The 8,188-nt window shown below is 42.7% G+C and overlaps 1 protein-coding gene across 7 annotated transcripts in view; it reads right to left on the reverse strand.

The window, feature by feature from the left end:
• znf462 (zinc finger protein 462) overlaps positions 1-6,399 on the reverse strand; it is a 101,071-nt gene extending 94,672 nt beyond the window's left edge. For 3 of the 7 annotated variants that reach the window (XM_080188337.1, XM_080188335.1, XM_080188328.1), the window contains exons 1-3: positions 5,917-6,398; positions 5,649-5,818; positions 5,044-5,140 (exon numbers count right to left, since the gene is read on the reverse strand). The gene's annotated coding sequence lies outside the window, so the exon portion shown is untranslated. Of the gene's footprint in view, positions 1-5,043; positions 5,141-5,648; positions 5,819-5,916 lie in introns of all 7 variants that reach the window. The other 4 variants (XM_080188334.1, XM_080188331.1, XM_080188336.1 and 1 more) reach the window with 4 other exon arrangements.
• Between the last annotated feature and the right edge of the window lie 1,789 nt (positions 6,400-8,188).

Below are 8,188 nucleotides of genomic sequence, written 5' to 3' on the forward strand. Positions count from 1 at the left end.
TCAAATTCTAGGTGCAACTGCACTCTTTGATATTTGAGATGGATGAATATGCTCTCTCAGATCAAGACCAGTTTAATCTCTGGGTGCTGTTGGTGTAAGGCTCCGAACCTTTGTTTTAAAAAGATACAACTTTCCATTTATTGGAACATGCTTTGCACATCCAGACAACGTGGAAGTTTTTTTTAAATTACATCATGTTCACCTGAGATTCTGTCCAGCCTAAGTTGTTTCATAAACTGGTGCTCCACCATTATTTAGTCTTCTGCTGGTCTCTCTAATCAAGTCCTTAGTCTTTAGATAAAGAATAGTTCCCTCTGAGATTAGCCCAGGCGTTTAATTGGGAAAAGCAGCCACACACAATAATGGAATTCCCTAATCATGACTCTCCTTCACTTTTTTAACCCTTTCCCAGCACAATCCTTTGCGGGGTTGATACTTGCAACGTTACTGATTATCAATGGACAGAATGTAGATCAAATATGGGAGATGGATTAAATATCAAGAGTAATTCATTGCTCCTCTTCAAACTGTAATCTAGAATCTTAAATAAGGACATGGCATTTGCAAAAATAAGTCCATCTGGTCACCTGGAAATTCTCTCTCTTTTAGGTGAATTATTTTGGTGAGGGTGTGGGAAAAGAGATGAGTACATGGGAGCTGGAATTAGAATCACCGTGTACCACCTCTGGACAGTATAACTCCCTTTAAATTAGGAAGGAATTAACCTTTGCTAAGACAAAAACAAAAATAAGAAATTCTTCTCAGGTCCAACAATATCAAATCAAACTTTTCTCAAAGGCTTTGAATTACAGCTCACGTTGAACTTTTTAAACAAGGCACTCAAGAAGCTGGCTGTATTGTGACAAGTATTTTTGATAAATCTGAGAAATTAAATATAGACATCATATCGTGTCTCCCACAACAGCCTTCAGGAGTCAAAGCTTTAACTGCACTGGCTTATTACTCATTAACATCAGTGATGTTGAGAAAGTCTTCATCTCCCAACTAGAACCTAAATCTGATGACCTCCTATTCCTGAAAACAATTAAATCTCTCAAGTGTACAACAAAGATCCCATTTCCATATTTCAGGAGAAGAAAACTCTTCCCACGTTTTCCATCAGCTCGTGCATGATGCAAAGACACCATCATCGTTCTTTACATCAATTTAATCCATCATTCTTAGGCATCTCATTAGACTAATACAAGAGAGAGAGAGAGAGAGAGACTGTCGAGTGAAACAGTTCCAGCAGGCAGGATAAGACCACTGTCTATACACGCATTGAAATTCAGGAAGCACAATTAGGTTACAGCCATTACAGATCTCAACAGGCAACATTCTTGGAGTGTCTTAACCACCATCTTGTGCTAAGCTCGTTGGAAAGCACCCAAAACATTAATTCACGGAACTGAGAGCAACTCATTGTTAAGCAGTGAAAGTCGTGGACAGAACAATCAATCATATGACTCCAAGTCCCCACTGAGACCTACATATTGCATCCCTGTTTCACCAGATCCTCAGTGCTGAACCTTCCTCCTCGAGCTAATCCTCATATTCAGAAAAATAACCTTTACATTTTGCCTGCCATCAACAACTGCACAATTCCCAATTCAAGCGTCAAGTATTTGGAAGATGGACGCAGAATAAAACCTGAAAGCTCAGCTCCTCACAAACTGATATCCAGGTCTGCAAAGGTAAGGTGTGGAAAGGAGGTCTATTGTGCAGAATAAAAGGGTTGTCTACACTTGTAACATAATTCTGACTTGAAAATGTGCATTTTTACACAAGCACTTAATGTCTCAAGTAGCCACAGAGCAGGATGGCAGGTGAATAGAAAATGGAATGATCTAGAAGGGACCAGTGCAGAGAGACTATGGATAAAGCAGTTTCCACTCACATTAAATTAGTTCTATTTTATCACTAATAACATGGTCAGTTACATGTTGCTTATTCTGAATTTTTCTTATGGTCTAATCTAAGCTACCTCACTTGAGATTTAGAGTAAGCCCCTTAAGAGAAATTGATTTTTAACAACTATATTAACCCACAGGCACGTTTTGCAAGCTGGAAGCAATGCAAGGGCCAAATGTGGAAAATCCTAAAAAAAGTCGAGAGGAAATGACTGACTACTGCACTTGAGAAGCAAGCCAGCAATGCCACATTTCAGAAAGATCTAGCAACTGTCTTTGTTCAAGGCAGAATGAGAGTTTCAGAATAAAAAAAAGTGGTTGGAGAAAAAGGTTGCAAAATTGAACTCCACTCAAATATCCCACACCGTGCTTGCAAAATTGTCTGCCATTTTACAAGCTAGCTTCTTGCTAAAAACAGATGAACCGTGTCCAAATCTCTCTCAAAATACAGTCCATTCTGTCACCTAGCTTAGTTACGTTTCCTGTCTCAAGGTGCTTCCAGGTCCCAAGTTCCTGTGCAGGGGGAAAAGTTCCACAGATGTTGCAAAAGTACCGCAGAAATAATCAGTATGTATTCTATTGTTACCAATTCTGCTCACATATTTTTAAATTACAAGGATATAGAACAGAATAACAGCACATCTGTTAAGTTCAAGATTCTGGAGGTTCCAATTCACCCCCACCACTCTTTAAGTGCAACTCTTGAATTATCTTCTCTTAAGTTTTGAAAAATAGCAACTTCTGAAGCCCAGATCCCCACTGTTGAGTATATCAGATCATCTATGATTTTTTTATTCATTCATGACTCATGAGTGTCACTGGCTGGGCCAGCATTCATTGCCCATCCCTAGCTGCCCAAGGGCAGTTGACAGTCAACCACATTGCTGTGGTTCTGGAGTCACATATAGGCCAGGCCAGGCCAGATAAGAATGGCAGATTTCCTTCCCTAACAGACATCAGTGAACCAGATAGGTTTTCCCAACAATGGTTTCATAGTCATCATTAGCTTCTTAATTGCAAATATTTTTATTGAATTCAAATTCCATCATCTGCCATGGTGGGATTCGAACCCAGGTCTCCAGAACGTTAACTGAGTTTCTGGATTAGCAACAATACCACTAGACTATCACCTCCCCATTCACTGAATGATGGAGCAGGCCCGAAGAGCTGAATGGCCTACTTCTGCTCCTACATTTTTCGGTCTTATCACGTCTAGAACAGGTTCCAAAAACCAATCCATCTTTCCCAAAACAAGCCCTATTCTTTTCGAACATGCTTTTCAAAAATCCTTTTGCTTCCCCCACAGGAATCAGGTACATCTTTCACTGGGTTGGATGTTCTATATTTTGGTTGGGTCTGAGAAAGATTGAAAACACATTTTCTATAAAACTATGAACGTACATTTCTACCTAGTAAAAGTCAATGTTAGTCCAGGAACCAGAGTTCTAGAATGTAGGCTAGTTCAGATATTAAATAAAAACTGGTGTTGGCTTCTCATGACTCAATACTCAATTTCATGCCCAAATTCATGACCAAAAGCAGAATAGTTTTTGTGATGGGAGAGAGAGGATTACATTATTCACTGCAGGCTTTTCCTTCCTTGTATAAATGGACAATCCAATCATGAGAAAGCCAAAACCATTAAAAAGCCAGAAACAGTTTTATTTAACGTCTATCCAGCCTTCTGTTTCCATTTCAGTATCAGAGTGAGAAACTCCACAAGAAAAACACATCGATTTGTGGCAAATACTCTTATAAACAAAAAACTGTTAACCAAGAATTTACATCAAATTTGTAAGTTAATTTGCAAAATCCTGCAAAACATTGGGCTCGCTTCAAATAAATCAAGCCCTTCTATTGGAACAACACCAACATAAACGTTTTTATTGAAAATCTAACAAGTCAATAGACTTGGTCATCACTTTGAGGTTGGAGTAATCTCTACAAAATGGCTACTGTTAAGGAGCACCCATTGAGAAGTACCAACATGGATTTGCAATCTGGCATTTTGGGGGGTTTTTTTTGGTTTTTAATTTGCCCTGGGAAACTACCCTCTGGATCCTCCCCAACAAACAGAGGGGTTGGGGATGCCAGGGGTTTACAAATATTTTGGTTCTTTACGCTGCAGCTTCAAGATCTATACAACCATGATTACAAAGCAAAAAAAAATTGAGGTGTCACAACAGAAGGACAACATCTCCTAATTCCCCATTTGACTAACAAGTCTCTCATCCAAACCAGGGATGATATTAAAGCTATTGACAAAGAAACCTCGAGTTCATAAGCAACTTCTCTACAGCAATGCTGGAAGGACATCACAACATAAATGTCAAAGCATAGGCAATATCCTCGTTTAAGCATCATTGTTCCTTAATATCTTTTTCTGAGTGATAAATAATCTCTGTTTGCTCTTCAGCACATTTTTAAATTCAACAGAACACTTATTTTCAACATCCAAGATCTTAATAATTTATTGGTCATCTCATAGTCATGAGCCATCTCATTTTAATTTCTGATGCATGCACTCATTATTGCAAGACTGGCACCAAGATGGAACATTTTTTAAAAAATCTCATGAGCACACGACATTGAATTTAAAAAACGGTAAATGCAACCAACCCATGGAAGCAAATGCTCCCAGATAGCTACAGCTTAATTGTAGAGCAGTTAATTGTGTTAATTGTAGAACTGCAACAGAGACCACATTCAGAAATAATTAAGCTCAATAAAAGGAGATTCTCAGAAAGGAAGCATGTCTAATTCTAGAGATCTTTCAGTCCTCTTGTCCTTGAGATTTCAGAAAAATACATGAAAAGACCTCCACATTCTGCAATGCTTCTTTTAGTCCATCTTCTCTGAGCTCCTGTCAGAACCTGTCTTCAGAGAAGAATGAATTTCACTTTTCAAAACACAAAAAAAATGCTTTAAAATGATTTAGTAGGACCACAGGAACAGTCCACCAGAACCTGGTGTCATAAACTGAATCAAATTGGAAAGGAATTTTAAAAAAAAGATCTTCCTCTTATCAAAGAATCTTAATCTCCCCCAGAATGCAAGGCTGAAAACAGTTTCTTTCTCCACCATTTTCTGTTCTTTTTCTCTCTCTCTCTGAAGGACAATGATATGGGCCTACCTGAATGCAAGAGGGATCTCTGGCGCTTCCAGTGGTAGGAACATCTACAGACTAAGCAGTCGTTCTTCCTTCACACAACTGACTCCCCAGAGCTGTTCTGAAAAAAATGGCTTCACATCAGGCTAGAGGAGGAGTCATTCCTATGGACCCTCATGGGGAGGGAGGGAGTTCTCCACAGCACACTCAACAACAAAAAGAACCTAGCGTTTCATGCAAGAGCCAGATAGACCTTCAAGGGAGGGGGGAGGAAGCCAGGCAGGTCAGAGACACATTTAGGAGAGCAAAAGAGACCTAGAGCAGTGGGGGGAGGTGGCCTATGAGGAAGTGCAATGGTGTGCAGCTTAGCTGCTGTTGTCGCTGCCTTTGTCTCCAGACCTGGGACCAGCTGCACCATAACTAAGGAGCTTTCATGGGAGAGAATGCTAGCAATGGTTACACACTGCTCCTCAAACAAAAAAAAACACACACCAGCCAAATACAGCAAAGCTCCCGATGCAATGGCGTTAGCTCAGAGAGAGAGAGAGAGAGAAGCACTTTCTCTTCTCAACTCAAAGGGGAGCCACGAGAAACATTCAAAAAAACAAAAGAACAAAGAGACCACTCACCTCTTGCACAGCCACAATGTCTTGAGGGAGCCTCCTTCTTCCTGGAAAGCGCAAGATCCATGCAAGGGGAAGAGGAAATGTTGAGAAATGTTGAAGAGATGTGATTCTGGCTGCCTAAGTCCTCCAGAGCTGCCTTCCCTTCTCTGTGCAAGCAGTAGCCACCCCCACCACTGGAGAAAAGGCAGAGTCACACACATTAATACAACAGAGACATGTAATACAAGCTCGCCCTCTCAGCAGCAGAGGCAAGTTGGAGCAGCAATCTTACCCCGGCAGAATTCACTCCCACACCACCAGGAGCAAGATCTCCTCCTTCCTCCCCTGTGTGTCCTGCCCGTGGCGAGCCCAAAGCTCCTCGCCTGCTCTCCCTCTCTCGCTTCTGGCTGCCCTGGTGTTGAAAGTTCCTCCTGCATGGGTCTGTCTGCAGGGATCTTAGAGGGTCGCCATCTCTCTCTCTCTCTCTCTCTCCTCCCCCCCTACCGTTCCAGCTCCTTTTCTTTCTCTCTCTCCTCCTTGCTGTTAAAACTGCAGATGACCTGATCTGTGACGGGCACTTGGCAAGAAAGGGAGAGAGAGAGAGAGAGAGAGAGGAAAAGAAAGGGAGAAGGCAATGAGAAGGGAGAGAGAGGAGCAAAAAAAAAAGTTGATGACAAAGCGCTGGTGTGGGGGAGGTTGAAAGAGTTGAACACATTAGCCACAGGGGGGAAGAGAAGGAGGCTTTCCCCAGGCACTGTGCCAATCTAACAGGTGCCAGGGACAATCACTTCAACCCAATTTTGGAAGGAGGGGGTGGAATCAGACACACTTAATCATTGGGAGGAAAAAAATATCATTTAAAAACTTCTGCATCTCCCGCACTGCTAATTGCAAGCAATCAGCCAAAGTTCTGGGCTTGTGCAATGCTTGTCCAGATCCTCCAGCCACCGTTATATTTTATTGAATGGACCCAGGGGCTGGGGAGAGTTCTTTAGCATGTCCACTTGCCCCCCCCCCTCTTTACAATGAGCTTTCTGCCGAGCTTCAGTTCCATTTCCCTTCCCTCTTTGGAAAGTGAACTAGTCTGTGACGTAAGGCACTGCCCAAAGAGATAAATTGAGAAGGTCCAGCTCCAACTCTGGCACTTCCCTAGCTAAAAACTGCCCTGTCCTCGCCCTCCCCTAGCAGTGGCTGTTTGCCTGCCTTGCAATGCTGACTGAAGGCGCTGCCTCCTGGAGGGCAAAGGAGGTTTGGAGAGCATTTAATCTCAGCCTGTAAACAGGGCGAAGAGAGGTGGTGGTGCTGCCGCTGCTGCTGCTCTGTGTGTGTGTGTGTGTGTGTGTGCTATAAGGCAGCTCGCAGCCAGCAAGGACTAGAGACTGGGAGGAGGAGGGGTTGGGGTGGCTTTGGAGCTTTGAAACTATGCAGATGAGATGCATCTGAGATTACTGGAGCAAAAGTCCGCCAGGCAATGTCTTCAGATGGTGCATCAGGGGGAAACCACTCCCCCCCCCCCCACCCTCCCCAGCTGGCAACCCTGCCATTCTTCAAAACTCCTGCTTTTCATCTCTTTTTCTTCCACCTTTCTAAATAAATGTGTTTTTATTTTACATTTGATTCTAAACCCTACTTCCCACACAACATGAGAAGAATAATGGGGCTCCAGCCCCCTTGCACACTCATTTACACTCGCTGAAACTCTCCTTCACGTTCACACCGTCATACGCACGTGGGCGCAATTTTACAGCCTCGCTCGTCCCGAAACCGCAAAATCCCGCCCAAGGTCACTGGATCTTTCCATGGTCCGCCCTCACCCGCTCCGATTCCCGTAGCGGGCAGTGCGGTAAAATTCCGGCCACAACTCACATGCACGCTTAGGTCTCGCACGCATTCGCAATCACGCACCGTGTTCACACACGCTCAAACACAAATTCTTCAACTCACACCATCACTCCCATACACTCAAACATCACACACACACATATACTCACACATGCGTGTGCACACACTCATTGATACGCACACACATTTACACTAAAACATAAGCACGGACTGAAAGACACGCTGGTTAGATGCATTGGCCGTGCTAAATTCTCCCTTAGTGTACCCGAACAGGTGCCAGAATGTAGCAACTAGAAGAATTTCACAGTAACTTCATTGCAGTATTAATGCAATGGGATGGCAGGTCTGTCATATGAGGAGAGACTAAATTGGCTAGGATTACATTCACTTGAGAAGAATGAGAAGGGGGCCTCATAGAAATTTATAAAATTCTAACAGGGTTAGACAGGGTAGATTCAGAAAGAATGTTTCCAATGGTGGGGGAGTCCAGAACTAGGGCATCACAGTTTGAGGATAAAGACCTTTTAGGACTGAGGTGAGGAGAAATTTCTTCACCCAGAGGGTGGTGAATGTGTGGAATTCACTCCCACAGAATGTAGTCGAGGCCAAAACGAAATGTGATTTCAAAAAGGAATTAGATCCAGCTCTTGAAGCTGAAGAGATCAACAGGGGAAAATCAGGATATTGAAATCGATGATCAGCCATGATCAAAATGGATAGAG

The sequence above is a fragment of the Carcharhinus amblyrhynchos genome, chromosome 5 (genome assembly GCF_965287045.1).
Source record: "Carcharhinus amblyrhynchos chromosome 5, sCarAmb.v2.hapA, whole genome shotgun sequence".
NCBI classification, from domain to species: Eukaryota; Metazoa; Chordata; class Chondrichthyes; order Carcharhiniformes; family Carcharhinidae; genus Carcharhinus; species Carcharhinus amblyrhynchos.